Here is a 24,607-nt window from a genome sequence, read left to right on the forward strand (position 1 = left end):
TTAAACCATTCTGCATACATCCCAACACCTGGTTAGGAAGAAAATGCATTTCTTGAAAGTGGACAGCACGCAATCACACACTGAAGCAGTGAGAAATTTTATGAGAGCCCTGGCTGAGGACAAGATCTGTCCGACCCTGGGCAGCTATGCCAAATAAAACAGGGAACTGTATAAGATCATCAAGATACCAGACACTCTTTCTAAGATACTATTTTTCTCCGAAATGCAACCAATAGATGAGGTGGCTACTAGGTGCCTGGGAGGACCACCGGAGACAACACTCACGTAGGAAAACAGATTGTACGGTTTGTGTATCTGGGCTCTTCAATCATGGAAAATTGAGGGAGTCACACTGTCGGCCAGTTCTTCAGCTTGAACTTTCTCATGGTGTGGGTGTGTAAGGCACTGGGATAAGGAATATAATGAGAATCATATGTGACTGGGCCTGAGTGAGGCTCAGAGTTGCTTACAAGGCAGTTCAACTCAGTTCAAGAATCCAGAGTGGTTGCCTCCTCCCTGCTAGACGCACTGGGCTGGGCACATGAAGCTGCACACACCATGAGAGAGAAACCTTGTTTCCATACAGTGAGGGAAGAGCTGCCTTGACAGATGACATCTCACCATTCTCTGAGCACTCAGAGGGAAATGCCAAGCCCAGACTGGGGAGAGAGAACTAGGGAAGGCTTTGCTGGAGAAGGTGATATCTGACCTAGGTCTTATAAAATGAGATGCTTTACTTTGACAAGGAAGGCAGAGAAAGGCCTTGCCAACAAAATGAGCAGAGAAGCAGAGGTCAAGGGAAGGCCAAAACTTATATATGTGCAGAGCGAACAGCAGTTCAGCCTTCTAGAGGTAATCGCAAGGGATGAGGCTGCAGAGAAGACAGAACCCAGTCTTGAATGATTTTGATTCTCATAACTCATTGAAAGGTTTAAGGAAGGTAGACACATAGTCAGATTTGCATTTTAAATACATTCCACTCTATAAGCAGCTAGTTAAATGCTTCTTCTCTGCATATGAACATGTGAACTGCTAAGAAATAGTATCAGTATGCGGTAAGCATTCTAAAAGCACTAAGTCACACTGTTGTGCTGCTTACTTATAGCAGGGCCTGAACGCCAGTCAGTATCAGTAAGTGGCCTATGATAAATGACCCATTCAACTCTGCAGTGAGGCTGGGGACAGAGAGGGGCCTGAAGTGTCCCTAATGGAAACAGCATGTGTTCTTGTATTTGTATTCACTGAACACACCACATGTGGTGCCCACACATGGCTGCAAACTCCAGGAAACCTTAGAGCCCCCATCTATCTCCCTGACAGTTCGCCCTGTAGCCAGCCTGGAAGCCAGGGGCCAGGCTGGGGGCTGAATTTACTTTAATCTCTACTACTTTCTCCGGCTTCTATACGCCATGGAAAAATGAGAGTTAATTCCAGAGGTACTCTTAAATTATGGGGACATTCGAATTCAAAACAGAACACAATTCTCAACACTGCCAACTACAAAAATATTGTGAAGATAACCCATATATACCTTGTTATATGCACTAACCAAATAAAGAGGTAATTTTTTTTTTATTCAGTTCAAGAGTGATCCCATTTTTCTGGTTGCAGCTCTGCCCTTCCTAATATACAGCCACTAAGCCACACTGGAGTTTGTTTTCCATTGATGCTCACTTACGGAGAGAAAAAGGATCCTACCCAAAATGTCTTGTAAACCTCTGAAGCCTCTAACTCATATGGGGCCAAGAATAAAAGTCCACACTTTTATTTCAAATCATAGTTCTCTTGTAAGTATGTTTCCTAACTCTTTCCACGAGGGCTTGATCATTCTCCAGTCTAGCTTCTCTATTTTTCCACATAGTAAGAAAAAACTAAAACTTAAAGCAGTTTGGGGTATGTGGCAAAGGGAGAAAATGCAGAACTATGCAAACTGTTTACTTTTACACCAGTTTTACCATATAAATAAATACTTCCAACCATAAGTACTGCACATGTTAATTAATACTAGGTAGGATTTATAAGAATAACATTAATTCCTTAATCCCCCAAATCCTTCCATTTACACTGCATCATATAATTATTTATATAGCCTAATTATTTATTCCCAGAAGAAACACACAATTAGAAAACAAACCAAGTACCATAACTAGTGAAGGCAGAATAACACAGAGGTTGAGAGCACAGCTTGTGAAATGAGACAAACCCTGGTTTCAAATCCCAACTCCGCCACTTGGGAGCTCTAACCCTGAGTTTTCTCATTTGCGAAATGAAGACAAGAACAGTGTCTGCCCCACTGGATAGCTTTGAGAATTAAATAAGTGAATGCATAGAAAGTTTTTACTTCAGTATCTGCATAGATAATGCTCAAAAATTTGTAAGCTCTAATTATCTTATTATCATTACTTCCCATAGGTTAGCAAGGTGACTCACCATCCCTGCAGATGGTAGGAGTAGGTAGAACAAAATCTCCCACAGGTAATTTTAAAAAATACATCTTTACGATTAATTTTGAATGATACAAGTAGTCCATGAAGACATTCTCCTTTGCCAGAGATAATGTAAGTCAAGTCCTGCCTGGAGTCAGAGGCTGGATGAGATAATGTCGTACAATCTCTAGCAGCCCTAGGAACTGATGAATTTCCCCAGGACAAGGGCAAAAGGGCAGCCGCTCCGCCAGGACTTGTGATGCAACTGGGATGCAGCCAAGCTTCACTTCCCCTGCGGCAGGGTTACATGCCCTCCATGGCTGCCCTGAGCTCTTACCGAGGCTGGCAGGCCTTAATGGTAAACACATTGTCCAGCAAAATGAGAGGATGGATGTGTTTCCAGCTCAGGAAACTTAATAAAAATCCTTTATCTATTTTATTGAAAACTCAGTTCCGAGACATTACCTCAGAGGTCAGGCTGAAGACCAGCCTCTCACTCGCTATTTCATGTTGAGACCAATTCACTATCCTCAGAGCAGCATCTTTGAGGTTTTACTCAAGATTAAAATGAGGACTCCCAGCCACTTAATTGTAACACTTCAATTAACACTCAACTAGGAAGTTAATTCTACACATAAGAGAGGTGTCTAATGTAAGTAATGGCAAATCATGGTCCTGGAAGACAAGTGGTGGAGATTCATAAACTATTTTCAAGATTTCAAAAGCCTCTAGGAAACTGTAAACTATGCAGTCTAACTACAGGTCACGTTTCCTTGCTGTGCCTGGGATTTCATCAGCACAGTCCAGTCACATGATTATTCATACTGATCATTTCAGTGTGAGTGAACTCATTACTATTCAATATTGGGTGTGTTTGAAAGCCCAACTTTCAAAACATGGAGGACTGGAAGATTCACAGATGGAAACCATAAAAGGCCCTTTAGTAAGGAGAAGTTTAGAAGCTACTGGTTCAGTGAAAGGGTTGGCCAAATCCCATCCACCACCTATTTTTTGGGGAGAAAAAAAGCAAGTTTTATTGGAATATAGCCATACCCATTCATTTATTATCTATGGCTGTCTTCACATGCCACCATAGGAGAGATGAGTAATTACAACTTTCTGGACCCAAAACCCTAAAGTACTAGTATTTACCACCTGACCCTTTACTGAAAAAGTTTGGCAACACCAGGTTTAGAAGAATAGATGGGAATGAGAGAGCTGGACTCCATACCTGACTCACACTGTTAAAATAAACAAAAATATAATATGTGTTCATTACTAACTAAAATGCAAAATGATTCACAAATATATGGCGGCATATGATTAATAATTAATGGAGCAATCTTAACCAATTTATTTAACCTTTTTTGAACTGTGTACACAGTCTAATTATGGGACAATAATATTTATCCTAACCAATATTAAAACATGAGAAAATGCATGCTTTGAAATATGAAAAGGGGTATGAGATAGAGTGGTTTCATTCCACTATCCATTTAAAAAAATTCCCTGATCAAAAACATCTTCTCATTCTCTCTCTCTCTCTCATTATTACATATTCAGTGTTATTAAAACCAAAGTTCATCAGCATTTCTCCTAGACCACCAAAACAAATGGTTATTAGCTATAAGACATTCTCCACTCAGTTACTCTTTTAAGAGGAGGAAATTGAATTGTACTATATGCAATGAGAACACAACTCAAAGAGGCATAAAATATTCAGAATCATAATATGTGCACATGAGGAAGTTACATGGTAACATGCTACAACTCTTTCCAGAACAGCCCTAGGCCAGCATTGGAGTAATTTCATTTCTATCTTTTGCTTCAAATCATTTGATAGAGCAATTCCAACAGATTTTCAACAACTCCTGTCCCATTACCCAGAGTAGCTAGAGACATTGGTTAAGATCAGCTACAACTCCCTCACAAAAACAGAGCTTCAGTATATCACTTGAAAAATAAGATGATGAAGTCTTCAATTATTTAAACATGCCACACATGCGATTTTATATCCCAACTATTAAAATGTACTGAGTTGAGAATGGCTGGAAAATCAAGAAAGGAGGGGAAGAGGCAGATGATGGTATATGCCTCCCCACAATACTGAAGCCAGGTAGTTAAGCTGTAACTGCCATGATTAAACCCATAAATGCAGATGGTGTTGTCTCATCTTCCTAGAAGCTTAGGTAAATGAAAATAGCTGAAACCAGAAAAAAATTTTTCATTTGCAATAAGTTTAATGCTGGAATCTATTTTCCCCTCATTTCATATTGCCAGTTTCATCTCCATGAGCACTGCTGGCGGCTTTTAAAGATGTGGACATTAGGGGAAGCGCAGGTTTGTGATCAAAGCTACCAAAGACCTGGCACTATCCTCTCACAGAGCCTGACTAGAGGGACAGATGTGATGGTAGTTAACTCATCCAACAAGCCCAGATCCATGTTCTGCCCCTCTGCTCCTCCCCAACAGAACTTATTAGTTACATGGTTCAGCTATTGGTTTTAGAAACACATTGGCTGATTGATCACCAACTGCATTGAAATCATTATACACTATTCTACAGCTCATAATAGGTACTCATTAAATATTTAATGCATGAGTAAAAATAAATTTAATAAAACTTTTAAGACTTAGCCTAGCCGGTTTAGCTCAGTGGACGGAGTGTTGGCCCTCGGACTGAAGGGTCACGGGTTCAATTCCAGTCAAGGGCACATACCTCGGTTGCAGGCTGTATGGCCAATCGATGTGTCTTTTTCACATCGATGTTTCTCTGTCTCTGTCTTTCCCCCTCCCTTCCACTCTCTCTAGAAATCAATGGAAAAATATCCTGGGGTGAGGATTAACAACAAAAAAAAAATTTCTAAGATTTAAAAACAAATAGTGTATATAAAGTCTGAGAATACAATTTTAACTTCTATATGAAAGAACAATTTGACAGTAATGATGGCAACTTAACATTTGTGTGGGGGGTTTTTTCCAGTTTGGATTCACAGTCCTAGAGATAACAAAGCAATTGATGTTAGTTCAGCAATACATAGGTATGTCACAAGACTATGAGAAATGGCTGTGTCTCTAAAATATAAGACAAACGCTAGAAAAATCTAGTCCAGACTATTATAGATATTCTCTGATCAAATCACATTTCTAAGAAAAAAAATGTGTTGCATGTTCAATGGATGGAGCACCAAATAGGAAAAGACAGCTCAATGGGTTTGCATCATGATTTTTTTTTTAAAAAAGAATCAGCTCACCACCTTTATGTATGATGTCTAGAATCCACTAAGAGCAGTTATAATGGAAATGTCAGATGAAACTACTTCACTATTTGCCTTTAAAAGTGTTGTGCTGCATTTTAAAGACACTTAGATATTTGGCATTAAAAACTGTAGTGACAGGGTCACATGATTTCTCTCAAGAGGAAAGCAGAAGGAAAGGGGGAATGGGCAGAAGGAGACACTGTCTGGCAGAAGAGAAAGAAAGTCAGTTTTTAGCCCCAGGCCCTCTACCACTGAGGTTTTCCTCTAATCACAACAAATCAACTGTCAATGCATTTATCAGCAAAACGTCTTCCCACGATTCTGGTACTTTCCGTTAATGCTGTGTTCTCTTGGATGAATGCTTCAGAGAAAAGACAAGAACAGATGTGGAAGATGTAATAATTTATTAGGAATCGTAGAGCTTGTGCTTTGTTTAGGGCAATCATGCCCTAAAGCATAATCTCACGGGACATAAACATACCTCTAAACAATTCTCTTTTTATGAAGCAGGAGTAGAAGTGGAAAATTAGTAATTGTGATTTTGTATTATAACATCTTGCATTAAAGGGGACAAATTATGGACTAATTCTCCAGGACACTATCCATTCTCGTTAGCTAAGGAAACCAAAGTTGTGTAGTTTACTCATCTGGAAAAGAATAGGGTTAAAAGTTTTCTCTTATTTCTTTTTTATAAATATGTGATAGGAATCCCAACAAGCCAGACAGCTAAAAGATAAAAGTCTATTTCTTTGGGGCCAGAACTAGAATTATTATTATAGCACTGAGTCTCCAACCTTGCCTTTTATTGTTTTTTGAAAAACAAAAAAGGAATTCATTTTTAACATGATGGATTTGGAAAATAAAAAGTGAAATTATATCAAAATCCTGAAACCAAGTGAACGAGCTTTTCAAAAACAGAACCGAACACGTCCTCTCCTAGGAAGCACCGAATGGCAGATGGCGCAGGCGCTGTGGGCGGGCGTGGAGGTCCCGGGCCCGGAATGGGCGACCGCAGGGGCTTCCGTGGGAGATGCTGCAATGGAGGCCAGGTCGTGGCCAGGTTCTGGCCCAGGCTGAGGCTGCAAAGCTTGCGAGGCAAGGTCCAGGACAAGGCATGGATTCCCATCACCAAACTGGGCCATCTGGTCAAGGACATGAAGATCAAGTCCCTGGAGGAGATCTATCTCTTCTCCCTGCCCATCAAGGAATCTGAGATCATTGACTTTTTCCTGGGGGCATCCCTTAAGGATAAGATTTTGGCCGAAACCGGTTTGGCTCAGTGGATAGAGCGTCGGCCTGCGGACTGAAAAGTCCCGGGTTCGATTCCGGTCAAGGGCATGTACCTTGGTTGCAGGCACATCCCCAGTGGGGAGTGTGCGGGAGGCGGCTGGTCGATGTTTCTCTCTCATCGATGTTTCTAACTCTCTCTATCTCTCCTTTCCTCTCTGTAAAACTCAATAAAATATATTAAAAAAAAAAAAAGATTTTGATTATTCCTGTGCAAATGCAGACCCACATTGGCTAGAGACCCAGTCCAAGGCATTTGTCACCATTGGCACTACAATGGACATGCTGGTCTGGGTGTTAAGTGCTCCAAAGAAGTAGCATTGCCATCTGAGGGGCCGTCATCCTGGCCAAGCTCTCTACTGTCCCTGTGGGGTGAGGCTGCTGGGGGAACAAGATCAGCAAGCCCCAGACTGTCCCTGGCAAGGTGACTGGCCACTGTGGCGCTGTGCTGTGTACCTCATCCCTGCCCCCAGGGGCACTGGCATCGTGTCAGCCTCTGTGCCCATGAAGTTGCTGATAATGGCCAGAATCAACAACTGCTACACCTCGGCCAGGGGCTGCATTGCCACTTTCGGTAACTTCACCAAGGCCACCTCTGATGTCATATCCAAGGCCTAGAGCTATCTCACTCCCAACCTCTGGAAAAAGACCATGCTCACCAAGTGTCCCTATGAGGCATTCACTGCCCTCTTGTGCAAAGACCCACACTAGAGTTTCTGTGCAGAGGACCTGGGCTTCAGCTCTGGCCACCACATAACTTTATACAAGAAAAATAAAGTGAATCAAGCCTGTTTGGTTTTTCTTTAAAACACACACACACACACACACACACACACACACACACAGTAAAATCTGTCACTGGAGAAATAACATCCCTCAAATAAAACTGTTCCTTGTCTACCTTGTTTGGCATGACTTGGTGTACTGTAAATACATGCTAAAAGAATGACAGGCCAGTGTTTCCTGGACTCAGGACCAAATCAGCTTAGACTAAGGGTTCGCTGTTAGACCACACCAGAGGGCTGCCCTTGACCTTTCATGTGACACTGGTTGTGACTACAGGAGAGTGTAGCACAGTAAGATGAGCAATACCACCTACTCGTATTTCATAATCCTCAGACCTAATTTCCTCCTACTTCCCCTTCCCACCCCTGGTCCTAGAAAGGGAAATGGCACCACATTCACGGTCCAAGATCATAACATGGCTGTTTCCTCACAGGGACTTCCTAGAGCGGACCCTCCAGCTCTGCTGTGCCTCTTCTCCTCCACTCGAGATGGAGAGATAAAAATCTGTGCCTTCTTCCAAGTCTCAGGAATATTACCCTAATAGAGACTCTTGATTTCGCTCAAGGACATTTTAGCTCATTTAACAAACAGTTGTTGAGTTTCTACTATGTGTGAAGCAGCATTCTAGATGCTAGGGGTACAACGGAGAACAAAATACACAAAAATTCTGTTGTCATTGAACAACACTCCAGTAGGAGGAAACAGACAATAAAAACTTAAATAAGGCAACGATGGAGTTAGTATAATGGAAGACATTGTGTGCTATGGAGAAAAAGAGCAGTGAGGGGGACAGAGAATACTGGCAATGGGATAATCCGAGAAGGCCTCACTGAGAAGGTCCAGGGTGCCTGTAGCAGGGAAGGGAGAAGCAAGAAAGGTTAGAGAGTCAGGAGCTCAAACCTTGAAGGGTCTTGGAGGCCTCGGTAAGCACCCTGGCTTTGTCTGGGTGCATGAGTCCTTCTTTTTCTTCTGTGGTTAATCCCTTCACTCTTCTCACCCAGCCCCCTCCTCTTCCCTCTGACTACTGTCAGTCTGTTCTCTGTATCCATTAGTCTATACTATGATGTTGCCAAAGGGAAGAGGTGTGGGGGGAGGTAAAAGAAGGTAAAGGGGGAATAAATGGTGATGGAAAGAGTTGTGACTCTGGGAGGTAAACACACAATACAATATACAGATGATACATTGCAAAACTGAATACCTGAAACCAGTATAATTTTATTTAAAAATGCCACCCCAATAAATTCAATAAAAAATAAATAAATAAATAAATAAATAAATAAATAAGATTTTTAAAAAGAACCCTGGCTTTTATTCTTTGTGAGCTGGGAACCTGTTTCCATTGTTCTGAGCAGCAAAGAGGCATATTCTGTGTTACTATTTTAACTGGATCCTTCTGATAGATGTTAATAGGTTTTCCACATAAGAAGAATTCCAATAAATTTGAGTCACTCACCCTACTTATATAACCCCTCTATTTAATCCCTTTATGATTAACAAAGCACCTTAGCACATTTAAAACTCGGAGAACTCCTACAGGAAGAAGCCTACTAAGCTTCCTTTTTAGCCCTGGATATCAGGCACTTACTATGCCCATAAAACCCTTTTATTATTGGAACACCTTCTAACATCTTGCAAAATACAGTTAGAGCTCAGTCCAGAAAACACTGGGCTAGATGATCTTTAAGGTCCTTTGAGATCTAATATTCTAAGATTCTGTATCAGAAATATTTTAACAGAAGATTTCTAACTAAACTTATATTACATGGGATCAACAAATTTTGATGTGAAAAACAGATGAAACAGCTTCAGGCTTTAGATATTTATTCTTTTTCTCTCTTACTATAGTGAAATAATAACAACGAGAAGGAAATCAGTACTTGGAAGCAAAATCAGGGCTAAAATCTCCCTCAGCATACTGTGAGAGGAGGCAAAAGTCAACATTCACATCATCGTTCGAGCAGAGAGCCCCCAGTGGCTCTTATTTGTCACATCAGGGTAGTTCCACAGCTTGAACTATTACAACTAATACAACCCTGCAGCCATTTGTATCTGACACAAATGTTTATCTCAGCTACTGACTTTGTAAATTAGATTTTATACAAACAATAGTTCTGAGCCACTAAACTAGAAAAATAGAGTTTTCCACACTGCAGCAAGGCTAAATTAAAGTTACATTTTTCAAAGCAATATATTCATTATCCAATTTGTTTCTTTGATCTTCTCTTATCCATATCAAAGTATTGCAAGTAAGTCTCATATATCCACAATATCTTTTAGTCACTGAAACTTAATATAAACTAATAGCCTATTCCTATAGCTTCATTTTTGATACAAATAACTATGAGATTTTCCTTCTTTTTTTTATTTATTGCTTAAAGTATTACAAAGGGTATTACATATGTGTCCATTTTTCCCCCCGCCCTAGACAGTCCCCTAGCCTCCCCTATCCCCCAGTGTCTTATGTCCATTGGTTATGCTTATATGCATGCATACAAGTCCTTTAGTTGATCTCTTACCCCCCTACCTCCTGCCCCCCAACCCTCCCCGGCCTTCCCGCTGCAGTTTGACAATCTGTTTGAGGCAGCTCTGCCTCTGTATCTATTATTGTTCAAAAGTTTATAATGGTCTCTATTATCCATGAATGAGTGAGATCATGTGGTATTTTTCCTTCATTGACTGGCTTATTTCACTTAGCATAATGCTCTCCAGTTCCATCCATGACGTTGCAAATGGTAAGAGTTCCTTCCATTTTAGAGCAGCATAGTATTCCATCGTGTAGATGTACCACAGTTTTCTAATCCATTCATCTACTGATAGGCACTTAGGCTGTTTCCAGATCTTAGCTATGGTGAATTGTGCTGCTATGAACATAGGGGTGCATATATCCTTTCTGATTGGTGTTTCTGGTTTCTTGGGATATATTCCTAGAAGTGGGATCACAGGGTCAAATGGGAGTTCCATTTTCAGTTTTTTAAGGAAACTCCATACTGTCTTCCATAGTGGCTGCACCAGTCTGCATTCCCACCAGCAGTGCACAAGTGTTCCTTTTTCTCCACATCCTCTCCAGCACTTGTCGTTTGTTGATTTGTTGATGATAGCCAGTCTGACAGGTGTGAGATGGTACCTCATTGTTGTTTTGATTTGCATCTCTCGGATGATTAGTGACTTTGAGCATGTTTTCATATGTCTCTTGGCTTTCTGAATGTCCTCTTTTGAAAGGTGTCTATTTAGGTCCTTTGCCCATTTTTTGATTGGATTGTTTATCTTCCTTTTGTTAAGTTGTATGAGTTCCCTATAAATTTTGGAGATTAGGCCCTTATCAGATATGACATTGGCAAATATGTTTTCCCACACAGTGGGTTTTCTCATTGTTTTGTTGATGGTTTCTTTTGCTCTGCAGAAGCTTTTTATTTTGATGTAGTCCCATTTGTTCATTTTCTCTTTAGTTTCAAGTGCCCTAGGAGCTGTATCAGTGAAGAAATTGCTTCGGCATATGTCTGAGATTTTGTTGCCTTTGGATTCTTCTAGAATTTTTATGGTTTCCTGTCGTACATTTAAGTCCTTTATCCATTTTGAGTTTATTTTTGTGTATGGTGTAAGTTGGTGGTCTAGTTTCATTTTCTTGCATATATCTGTCCAATTTTCCCAACACCATTTATTGAAGAGACTATCTTGGCTCCATTGTATGTTCTTGCCTCCTTTGTCAAATATTAATTGAGCATATTGGTTCGGGCCAAGATTTTCCTTCTTAAAGTTAAAAGTATGTATAGAATAAAATCAGTCTTAATGAAGAGACCTAGACTAACAGATGTAGGCATAAGAATGCCATTTGCTATGGAATCCAAGGAGTCATATGTTATATACAAATCACTGTTAAGTCCTAAGGCAGGGACTGACCAAACATTAGCCACTATGGAAAACAGTATGAAGGGGCTTCAAAAAATTAAAAATATAACTACTTTGTTATTCAGCAATTTCACCTCTGGCTATTTATCCAAATAACACAAAAACATTAATTTGAAAAGATATATGCACCCCCTATATTCACTGCAGCATTATTACAATAGCCATGATAATGGAAACAACCTAATGCCCATTGATAGATGAGTCTCCAGAGGAAGATATGGAATGTACAATGGAATATATGTCATATAAAAAAGAATGAAATCTTCCCATTTCTGACAACATAGATGGACTTTGAGGGTGTTATGCTAAGTAAAATAAGTCGGATAGAGAAAAAAAAATACTATATGATTCCATTTATATGTGGACTTTAAAAACAACAAAAGCAAGCTTATAGATACAGAGAACAGACTGGTTGCCAGAAGTGGGAGGTGGAGGATGGACAAAATAATGCAAAGTTCCAATTATAAAATAAATAAGTCATGGGGATGTAATGTGACAATAGTTAATAATTTTGTATTGCATATTTGAAAGTTGCTAAGCGAGCAAATCTTACAAGTTCTCATCATTCAAAAAAATTTATAAGTGTATAGTGATGAATGTTAATAGACCGATTATGGTGATCATTTCAAAATATACAGGGTAGGGCAAAAGTAGATTTATAGTTGTGAGCTTGCAAAACAGAGTTTATTCTTGTATTGTTTATTAATTATTGTATTTTTTACATATGGACAACTGTAAACCTACTTTTGCCCCAACCTGTACACAGATATTAAATCACTATGTTGTATACCTGAACTTAATATCATTTATATGTCAATTATATCTCAATTTAAATTTGTTTAATAAATCTATTACATTTGTGCTTCACATATGACAATACATTATATATAAGATAGTCTGAAATAAATATCTCATGGCTAGTGACACAAAAATGAATAGTAAGCCAAAAAAATCAAAAATATGTACATTACTTTTTCTTTAAAAAGAACATTCAATTCTGAACTGGTATAATTTTACCACATACAGATGCAGTCTGTCTTTTATTTCATATAATCATCCTACTTTCCTATATCTACACTACTCAGTAAGTCCTGTGTCAATTTTTATATACATGTGGAACAAAAACAGATAAAAGAATGTAGTACTTTGTATACTTAATGGAGTGATGTTGATAGATCAATGAACCTGGGGTACACAATGTTTTTCATTAAACCCTTCTCGGAGTCTATCTGGCAAGAGATCATGTTGACGCAGCATTTAGGGAACGCTGAGCAGAGAGGATGAAGATTTAATCTAAGGCTTGATCTCAGGACAAAAGAGTAGGAGGTTAGTTCCGGCTAGAAGAGAGGATCCACCAACAGAATAGTCGGAAATGGTCCTGGAAAGGCAATTAGGAGCTGAATCAGGAAGGGCCAGGGCTAATGAGGTTAGACTTTGATTTGTGGTGAGTCACTGGTAGATTTGCACTTTGAAATTCTGCTCCGAAGTCTTAGGGGAAATGGGTCAAAAGGAGAGAGTGGTAGGCAAAAGGACCAACTCAGAGATTGTTGTGCCTTCCTTCATTTGTGGAACAACATAGGAATAAGCAAAAAAATAATAATTAAATGTGTTCAGGGGAAGATGATGAAGGTTTCTTGGAAAGGAGAACAAAAGATATTTAAAAGCTATAAACAGATACACATATATTGCATATGTATGAGGTATATCAACCTGTGTGCGCTTGTGCGTGTCAGCTTGGATAGGGCCTGAAGACTGCCTTCACTGTGAAGGATGTGAGAGGCTAGCATGACTGCCAGGTGTCTGCCACCGGCATCAAGAGAGCCAGGAGAATCGGAGAGATCACAAAGGAGGGAGAAGAGATGAAGAGCTTGGGTTCAGACCTGATGAACTGAAGGTGCCTATGACACACGCTGGTAGAGTTGAAGGGAAGGAAGTCAGAAATATGGGTTTGAAGTTTAAGAACAAGGTCTAGGATTAAAATATCTCTAGTGACTTCTGAGTGATTCCTCATTTTCTCTCACAGATAACAGTACTGAATATTAAGTCAAAACATATGAAACCACCAATATTCTTTTTTTTACCTATAAAATGGTGATTTCAATAAGATAATCTACTTTATCCATGAGCCTCTTAAAAATAAGGTAATACGTAAACACATAGTATTTGTAAAATAGAATCTGCAACAGATATTGCACTAATAGCCTAAAAGAAATGGTTCAACATACATCTATATATCCCGTGCCCATATTTAAAATGTGACTTTGAGAAATCATTATTAGCAACTTGCACAAATTACACAATTAATGGAACTGAAAAACTGATGTATTGCTCAATTATAATTTCAAGCAAATGTCTTTTGTGAGTTCACGCATACCATGTGTCCACCCTTTGATATTTTTTGGCATACATGAGGAACTAGTAACTATAGCTTTTCAAATGGCTTATTGCTCATTCACTCCCTCCCAATCAGTCTTTGTGGAAGAAAGAAATGAGAAGAGGTGAGTACCAGATCACCTACTGAAATGTTTCCTCAGGGAAGGAACCTGAATTTCCATATCTGCAAAGCAGAGGTGATATTCCCTACTTCTGTGGCTTCCTGTACGGATGAGAGGAGAAACTGCATGTATCCCGTGGGATGCAAGAGAGGCTTAGTAAAAGGCTTAGTAAATAGTAGCTATTGTTATGATATCACAGTTTTGCTAAATGACCAGTAGCGCTACTCAAAAATCATCTCCTATGCTAGGTTGTTGATAACTGACCTACATCAACTTATTTATCAACTTAAAATTCTTGGTTTCACATATATGTGGACTCTAAAGAACAAAATAAAAAAAAAATAAAAACAGGCTCACAGATACAGAGAAACAGACTAATAGGTTGCCAGAGAGAAGAGGGGTTGGAGGACTGGGTGAAAAAGGTGAAGGGATTAAGAAGTACAAATCGGCAGTCATAAAATAGTAACAGGGATATAAAGTAAAGCATAGGAAACAAAGTCAGTAATACTGCAATAACTATGTATGGTGTCAGGTGGGTACCTGAACTATCAGGGGACCACTTTGTGAGTTATATACCACTATGCTGTACACCTGAAACTAATAAAATATAAAACTGATTATAAACTGTAATTGAAAAATAAAATTTTAAATTTAAAAAGTTCCTTAAAATTCTTGGAACAAGACAAATAGAGAGAGTAATGTTGAAACAAAAAGTCAAAGTCATTTTGGCCAAGATAACATAGTAAATGATACATATACTCAGAAAATCTACGTAGTAACCACTGAATGATAAGAATCTTAGGGTAGAAATGGCCTTTGAAAGTTCTCATCACTTCTTCAATAGTACCCAGATAGAGGTGAGGCAGTCCAAATATTTCAGAGATAACAATAATTATTAGAATTATTAAAGTAATTCTTCTTGTAGGTTTTTGTGGGAATTAAATGGAAACAAAAATGTGAAAGTACGAGGTAAACTGATTCTAGTCACCCTTTGTCCTTTTTTTTTTTTTAGAGGACAAGTTCATTGCTTCCTCAAAAGAAATGCAATAGAAAACAATACATATTAAGGTATTTATAACCTGGGTGTATCATTTTCAATCATGCTCATTTGTGAGATAATTAAGCCATCACACTGTGGTAGAGTGATTGCATTGACAGTTGTAATTCTTCACGTCCCCTATTGAGGATGTGGTGCTGACTCTGGCTAAGTCAAATTCAATTGCTTAGTCCAATAAGATGTTAGCAAATGTGATACAAGCAGAAGCTTGCCAAGCACTTGTCCCTCTGTCTACATAATTAGAGAATGCCCAGGGTGACCCACAGTTGTCCCAGGAGGCTGGACAAGATCAGGGAAGCTACCTAGCCACCACCCAGATAACCTCAGCTAATTGCAAATATATAAGTCCCACTGAGCCTAGTTTTGACCAGAGATATGTAAGCAAAAATAAATGTGTATTGCTGTAAACCCCTGCGGTTTTGTGATTGTTTTATCATGCAGCATTCCTATAGCAACAGAAAACTGATATACACAATTATTAAGCATGTGAAATTTGTGGACTCATTAACCCTATAAAAGCCAAACCCCACCAGAATGACTGAGTACATGACAACACCTCAATGATGACATGAGTCGTGTGTATTTGAAGGAAGGTTTTGAAGCATTCAGATTTTAATAGAGTTGCATCAACTAAGGGACTTTTCCTATTTTACTACTTCTAAACTCAAAATCAGAAGGCCAGGATATTGAGTTGCCAAGTTATATTCATTTGAGACAATTATCTTGTATAATAGACAATTATCTTTCTATGTGCGTGTGAGGGATTAGCAGAGTATGGTACTAAATGCTAGGCTAAATGACCTACAGTACCTTTCCTGTTTCCAATTTCTATGATTTTTAATTCTATATCTTGAAAGAAGCAGTTGGCAATCTACACAGAAACACTGGTTTCTAGAGAAGAAAAAGCGGCTGGCTTTCTATTTCTGGTTCCTGGAAAGGCTTCTCCAGCATTCCAAAGTCTAATCTTGGCATATCAATCTAGAAAAAACTTTATAAGCTGGGAAATCCTTTCCTTTTGATAGCTATTCAGGACACTAAAACAGCTAGGTGCCAGGGCAAATTACACTTAGCAAATGGGAACAAGGCAAGGGAAAATATCTGAACTTTGGTGGGCGGGAGACCCAATCATTGCTTTCTTGTGATCCTTTCCCTATGTCCACTTCTTTCTGTCACCAAGAGAAATAAAGTACATCAAGAAGAAAACAAGGATGTCTGAGAGTCAAAATAGTGAATGTGCTGAGACATAGAAAATATGTTGAGTTCTTCAGAGGGAGATCATCGTGTATATTAACCTAGTACTATTAATCCTGCTGTCCAATCAGCACACATGAGTTAAACCTGTAGTACCTAATCAGAAATAGGCATTCTCTAGATCAGCGGTTCTCAACCTGTGGGTCGCGACCCCTTTGGCGGTCGAACAACCCTTTCACAGGGGTCACCTAAGACCATCCTGCATATCAGATATTTACATGACGATTCATAACAGTAGCAACATTACAGTTATGAAGTAGCAACGAAAATAATGTTATGGTTGGGTCACAACATGAGGAACTGTATTTAAAGGGCCAGAAGGTTGAGAACCACTGCTCTAGATAGAGTAAAGCCAATAACATCATTATAGTTTCTAAATTCAAATGTCTGTGCTCAAGATTTCACTAATTGTTTTTTGCAATCTCTCTAAAATGATTTATATCCCACGTTCCTATATAAGATACAGGACAGAGATCTAGTCCTTTGGGACTAGAGCTGCTCAGCTGCGGTGAAATCTTTTAATGACATTTTCAAAGTTTAATATCAGGTATTTTACTTTACATAAACTTAAAGGGCATGCCAGTATACCATCAAGAAGAGACTCCTCTTTTTTCCCATTTAGAATGGAAATGCATACTCTGTACAATCAAGAGATTAAAAAGCAAATGGAGTATATGAACCAGATTAATGGGCTGGCCCCTGCAGCCCTAGTGAAGGGTTTACTTAAAATGAATGCTCTGAATGCTGATCCAACTTTTTAGATTTAACCGAGGGTGACTCACTAGAATAGCCCACATGACAGTATTAGTACTGAAATCCACCAGCTCATTCTTTCCAAGGCTGCTAGAAACAAGGTTATTACAAAGAAATGCAATCCAGACTACTGCCTGCAGTAGGTGCAGGAATGGAGTGCTACAAGTTCAACAGCAGAGACAGGGTGGGGTGAATCCCAACAAATGTCCTTTTAAAAGACCTATTCATGAGGTTAGGTGAAAAATCTTTCCATCCAGGCTACTGAAACACATCCTTGAAAGGCAGACTGGCTACAAGACTCATCTATGTTAATGATATATATGGGAATGAAAGCCAATAGCTAAGGTAATGCATACTTAGTCACAAAAACCATTGAACCAAAGCAGGCTCTGTGACATTCTAGTTTGAAAATATCTGATTCTAAAAGAATCAGTTTTCCTTTCAAGTTGTAATGAGAATTCCAGATCTTCTACAAGTATGCAGTTAATGAGAAATGCAATGATCCTCACCATACCTTCATGCCCAATTCCTGCTATTTTCCCACTAACAGATGAATGAAGAGTTGGGGTTTTGTTATGGTGGCATTCTTTATCAATGCATCTAGTTTCTTAGATGTTAGCTCTTGGACACCCTTCCCTTAATCAGTCTTTTTGAGAAAAACTAATATTTCTTCTTCAAAGTTATTTAATTTCTATTTTTCTATGTTGGCAAGAAAGAGTAATATTTATTTATTATGACAATATATTTTTCTGATCTACTTCCTATTACTTAAAACACACCTCTTTACACGCATGATCAAGAAGAAAAGACACTCTATCTTTACTAAAACGCCCAGCTCGGGTCTCAGTGTGCTAGCCAGTGACTGCTGGATACTGCCAACACCCAGCGGCCTTCTGGCAGCACTGGGCCTTCTAAAAGCTGTTCTCTGGCAATAGTCTTTCACGCAAGCACTAATTTTATTATAGCTGGTTTATGATTTTCCCTCATTTCCCTGCTATTTTTAAATGTGGGGCTGTAATAGGAGGCATCTAGAGGCCCAGGAGATGAAGGAACCACTACACACTGTTGGGTCTCTGTGGTATCAGTGGCCGTTGGAAGCTAAGGATTCAAATGCGATGTGAAAGAGTATTTGAATACAGGGTCCCTTAGGGGAGCTCTGCCCAACAAGAAACATATTGCTTTGCTCTCTTCATTTTCCTTTTAATTTCTGCTTTTAAGTCCTTGTGGTCTCTCAACAGTCTTCCCAGTTTTGTTCTTTAAAGTTATTTTTATACATTGCCCATTCTTGCCAGACTTATTTAGCTACATTTAACAACACTGTCTTGGGGGGGAGAAGGGGAGCTTTTGACTTCTTGCATAATGTACCAATACTAATTTCTGTAACACAATAAAACAGCTTATGATGTGAATAAGACATTGCATGAAGAAATGCCAAATTTATTTGATGTCATTCTACATGTTAATGTGGGTGAAGCTTTCAGAAAGACTGACTCTGAATTTATGTTAGTCAGAAAAAAAGTTTGGAAAAGTAGAATGGTGTTCAAGTATGGCATTACTGGGATAAAGAAAGATATTTATAAAATGGTATGTTGGGGGTGGGGGTGGGAACCATGTGTTTTTCTTATAAGCTTACTTTTAATAACCGAGATAAGCAGAGATCTCAAATAGGAAAATGAGAACAATCTCTATAATTAGAAAAGGGGAAATAGCCCAAGATACAGCCCAAGATGCACAATGAGAAATACCGAAGCATCCTGACTTTAAGGTGGAAGGAAACACATGCAGAAGAGTAGGGATCAATGATAAGAACATTGAATTAGGAGTCAGAAGGCCTGCAGACTAGCTCCAAATCTACTCTTTCTCGGCTACATAGACAACCTTGTACCTTGCTTTCTTCGTCTATAGAATGAGATCTCCCTAACTCCATTTCATCTCTAAAATTCACTTTCTAGAATTTTTTCTTTTTTAAAAAGATATTTTTACTGATTTCAGAGGGGAAGGGAGAGGGAGAGAGAGAGAGAGAGAAACATCAATGATGAGATAGAATCATTGATCGGCTTGCCTCCTATACTCTCTACACTGGGGATCGAGCCCACAACCCAGGCATGTGCCCTGACCGGAAATCGAACCATGACCTCCTGGTTCATAGGTTGATGTTCAACCATTGAGCCATGCTGGCTGGGCCAGTTTCTAGAATTCTTATGTGTCCCCTGGCCTGGATACAAAGAAATTATTGATTTATTTCCTGATGTTTACCTTAACTATCTTCATTTATTATTCCTTTAATTCTTGTGAAAAAAAGCAAAATGCAAAAGACAAAGTGAGATACATTGGGGAAACATTTGAATCCTAAACCAGCATTTAAAAAAAGAGCAAATATGAGAAATGTTACTCCGTGGGGCTACATTCATTCTAAAACAAAATAGAAAAGGATGAGAAGAGCCACAAGCACATAAAATTATGGCTCTGGCAATACTATGAAGTAGCAATAATCCTGGACCAGACACTGCCTAACAAATGTACTCTGTCTGGAGAAGCTGAGAACCCAAAGCAATACTAGAATTATTTTCAGGACTGTCATCAAGACAGATTACATTTTGTCATTTAAAAACAAAGCAAAACACACTCTAAAAAGCAGCTTTTATATCTACAAATGTCAAGTGTCAAGCAATATTTATTCCCCATTAATTTCCTTTCCTATTTACCTATTTCCATTACTTACGTTTCACTTTTCCTAAATAAAAACTAAAGGGCAGCCTGGCCAGTGTGGTTCAGTGGTTGAGCGTAGACCCATGAACCAGGTCATGGTTCAATTCCCCGTCAGGGCACATGCCCAGGTTGCGAGCTCCATCCCCAGTAAAGGGTGTACAGGAGGTGGCTGATCAATGATTCTCTCTCATCACTGATGTTTTTCTCTCCCTCTCCCTTCCTCTCTGGAAGCAATAAGAATATTTAAAAAAAAAAAAAAAAAAAGAACAAGCAGCATTTGGATGATTCACCACCCCCCACCCTGCCCCACCTTCTAGGAAAGAGATGGATCTGAATTAGTAATAAGATTTGAATAAATAGGTGGTAGTGATACTGTCAAGTATACACAGTAACTAGAACCTCTCTAAAAGCTTTCATGGCTAGAGGATGATAATGAAGATGATGAGGATGGTGACACTGACTCTTGTGACAGTTAATACTTACTGAGTCACCAGCCACATGCTTTATGCCCAACTTAGCTTAATGTTTTATTACATATCCCCACTATTGTATGGGTTAGGAAAGTGAGGCTTAAAGAAGCTTAAGTAATTTGCTCAAAGTCACACAACTAGATAAATGTGAGTGAGGACTCAACCAAAGTCTATCCGATCTTAACCCATGCTCTGCTTATACATTCGGATCAGCATAATTAATTTTTTATATGCCTAATATTTCCAGAGATTTGGGGAATGTATATTATCTTAAGAACTTTATTCATCCTGTAATCATTTAAGCCTCTTGGTATACCTCCTCAAAGATAGTTAAAGGTAAAAATTTAGGCTCAGTCAATTATTACAAATTCTAAATAGCATCAGTTAATTTAATCAACTGATTAACTACTAAAGAGTCATCAGAGATTGAAATGGTAAAATTTAGAAGATTCATGGCATTCTCAACCTCTCTCTTTCAGGAAAGGCCCAAAGATATGCACTAACATACCCCCAGGAACCAGTGGACACCTGGTTAGTGAGTTGGCAGGAGAATGTGGATTAAGGAATGAAAGCAATAAGCAATTCAGTGATAATTTCTTTGGGATGTAATTTCTCTAGAGAAAAGAAGAACTTTGAAATCTATACAAGTTTTATGGTAATTAGAGGAAAGTGCTTTTATTCAGGAAGAATAAAAGATTCTGATTACTACTTTGAAAACAGACTTTTTTATACTGAACTAAAACTGAAAATAAGAAAGGATTCCTAATTTGTATCATCTGTGGCAGTAGATGGGAAAGGCATTGTCCTTACAATCTATTCTCATCAGATTTTAATTGTTCTCACCCACAATGACATAAAATTAAACAAACCTCAGTGATGTCCTTACAAAATTAAAATGGACTGTAGGAAAGTATGTGTTTTGTTGCTGCCTGTGTTGTGGAAATTATCTTTTTAAAAACTGAACACACAGAAGTGGTTTCATTTCAGCAAAGATTAATGATTTGTAGCAAAAATTCTATTCCAAGTAGCAAGTAGAATATATTTCATCTTGTTTTCCAAAACATGATCCTGACACACGCTGTGTGGCCTAAAGCCCATCCCTCTTTAAGCCTTAATTTTATCATCTATAAAATAGGAATACCACCAATTTGCTAGTTTCTCCAAGTTTCCATGGTCTCCAGAATAGTGAAGTCCAAAGTTAAAAATCAAGAAAGTATTAAGTTAATCCAGAAGCTGTTCTGTCAAAGCAGCATGCCACCCATCACGTTGTAATGACAGCATCTTAGCATTATAGGCTGTCATCAGTACCTTCAGGAACAATCACACTCAAGACCTTAAATAATTCTGCAGTCTCCAATATGTCAGATTTTATCTGTTTCTAAGTCTTTTAATTTTGATTCTTTATGTTCAAATCTCTTAACAAGCTCTTGGTTCAGTTCAGTCCCTAATAATGATACCACATGTAGTATCGTGCAAAAGGCTTCAGGATAGCCAGAGAGCCCATTTCTCTGGAAAATTACTGAAGTATATCAAACTATCTAAAAATCCATTCCTGAAATGCAAATACTTGCTTTGGATTTCACCGCACAGAACGGCATGCATTTAAAACTTATTAATTGCTTATTTCTGGAATTTTCCATTTAATATTTGTAGACTGCATTTCACTACAGTTAAAGAAGCCATGGAAAGCAAAACCACAGATAAGGGGGGAATGACTGCACACACACATACACATTCACCGGGGGTGCAAGTTCTTTTGAAGTAATAATTATTTTATCAGTAGGAGAGAGAGCACTCCATTATCCATTATGGGCCCAAAAGGTCTGGCTCAACTGACTTATAATACAAAATACAAAGAGCATAATAAAAAAAAACTGATATCCTATCTCCATTCTTCACAATGTTGGGAGTGAGGGTGGGAAATCTACAGTTTTCCATGATTTGAAGAGTTATAGTTTAACAATCTTATTTGTTTCTCAAAAGCCTGTGATACACACCACTGAAGAGGTTGTCAACCATTCCCTTCCTGAACATAATACTCCCTATGAGGACAGGGTTCTCAGATGAACGGGATGCTTTTTACCCTTTAACCCACTCTCCTGTCCTGCTGGAAGTAAAACAATCATCTCACTACATTCCTTCTCTCTGTCTCTGTCTCTCTTGTCTTTCTCTCACACACACACCCCATAAACCTTTGTGTGGATTTCATATTAGCACTACTAATATATTAATATACATGGTGTAGAAAATGTCTGCAAAAAGGTCCAAGAAAAATAGCATTGCTTTTGGAGAAAGTGCTATGGTCAGGATGATGTCATCGAAAACCATCTAATGAATTTCCTGTAGCCACATCCTAAAGAAAATCCAGAAGGCTCAGTTTTCTCACAAAGTCGAGTAGTCTTTTTGGGGGGGTCAGTAACTGTTCCTGTAAACCTACAGGCATCATCAATTGATAATGATTACGATTTACCTTTAATCTTCAATATCACAACAAATGAGTTTTCATTTTAAAGGTCTTTTATGTGGGAGGCATTATCAGAATATTAAATGTAAATTTTAGATTTTAATTACTGACAGCAAAGTAAGTGCAAAAAAAAAAAAAAAAGAGTAAGCTGTTGACACTTACTACTGGGCTTCATAAACTTCCTCCACAGCCCGGAGCAAAACAAAGACCACCATTCATAAGAATGAAGGAGAGGCAAGCACTCTTTACCCACAGCAAGCCCTCAATGTTTTCCTCCAGGCCGAAAAGCATTTATCAGCACTGGACTGGAACACTACAGGAGGTTTGCCAGAAGATTTGAGCTCCTTGAGGGCAAGAACAATGGCATATTCATCTTTTTTGTTGTTGTTGTTAATCCTCACTCGAGGACATTTTTCCATTTATTTTTAGGGAGAGTGGGAGAGAGAGGGAAAGACAGAGAGAAACATCTATGTGAGAGAAACACATTGATTGGTTGCCTCCTGCACGAGCCCTGACCAGAGCCCCGGCTGGGAAGAAGCCTGCAATCAAGGTATGTGCCCTTGACCAGAATCAAACCAGGGACCCTTTGGTCCACAGGCCGATGCTCTATCCACTGAGCCAAAGTGCTAGGGCATGGCATATTCATCTTTATACTCAAAGTCATTATAGCACCTGAAACAGAGTAAATACCCAGTAAACATATGTTGAGTAAATGGATAAATGAATGAATGAGAATATAAAAATTCTCCTTTCCCTCCAGACGCTGCCAGTTAAACAATGGGGAGACCACCATTACAAACAAGTAAACAGTAAGTGCAACTGAATAATGCGAAATAAAAGTCATAAAGGAGTTTGGCCTTTATTCTGGAGGCAACAGAAAGCTGTCAACGGCTTTCAAGCAGGAAAATTACATGACCAGAACAAATTTTAGAAAGTGATTGACTGGATAAAGAAGAAACTAGAATCAGGGGAGAGTTCAAACAGATTTCACAAATTAAAATATTTACATATTCCAGTGTGACATATACCTTTTTCTTTATTTTTTATTAAAGCTTAAAAATCCCTTATGCTGCTGCTGACATAACTTGGTACAACTAGTCTGGAAAGCTCATAAAATCTAATATATCTAAATATATGTATGACCAAACACTTAACAGATCTAAGTGCTGATGACTATCAAAAGATCTATATATATAAAAGCCTAAATGACCAGCTGACCGGCTGACCATTCAACCAGCAGACCAGTAGATATGACGCACACTGACCACCAGGAGGCAGATGCTCAACGCAGGAGCTGCGGAGCTGCAGTGACTTGGTAGCTGCGGTTCTTGGGTGACATACCCGGAACCAGAGAGGAAGGAGCCTGATTCCAGGGTGTGTCACCCAAAAACTGCCCTCTCACAATCCAGGACCACTCGGGGGATGTCAGAGAGCCGGTTTCGGCCCAATCCCCACAGGCCAGGCTGAGGGATCCCACCGGTGCACAAATCCATGCACCGGGCCTCTAGTATATGTATAAAAATGTTTATAACAGCTTTTCCATAATAGCAAAAAATTGGAAACAACTCACATATTCATCACACTAAGAAGAGTTATGTAATTTTAAGGGTCAACATTACCGAGTAGCCAAGCCAAAGTTCAAGTCCAGGTTTGTCTAATATCTAAGTCCACACTCTCAACCAGTTGAAAGAAATTACTTTTGGCAGCAATTTCAAGCTACTCTCATAGTCCCAAATAGTAGAC

The 24,607-nt window shown here is 38.9% G+C and overlaps 1 protein-coding gene and 1 pseudogene across 4 annotated transcripts in view; one reads left to right on the forward strand and one right to left on the reverse strand.

Moving 5' to 3' along the window:
* TTC28 (tetratricopeptide repeat domain 28) overlaps positions 1-24,607 on the reverse strand; it is a 387,004-nt gene that overhangs the window by 171,153 nt on the left and 191,244 nt on the right. The window lies entirely within an intron of this gene.
* LOC132221966 (small ribosomal subunit protein uS5-like) lies at positions 6,637-7,730 on the forward strand (annotated as a pseudogene).

The sequence above is a fragment of the Myotis daubentonii genome, chromosome 19 (genome assembly GCF_963259705.1).
Source record: "Myotis daubentonii chromosome 19, mMyoDau2.1, whole genome shotgun sequence".
In the NCBI taxonomy this organism is placed as follows: Eukaryota; Metazoa; Chordata; class Mammalia; order Chiroptera; family Vespertilionidae; genus Myotis; species Myotis daubentonii.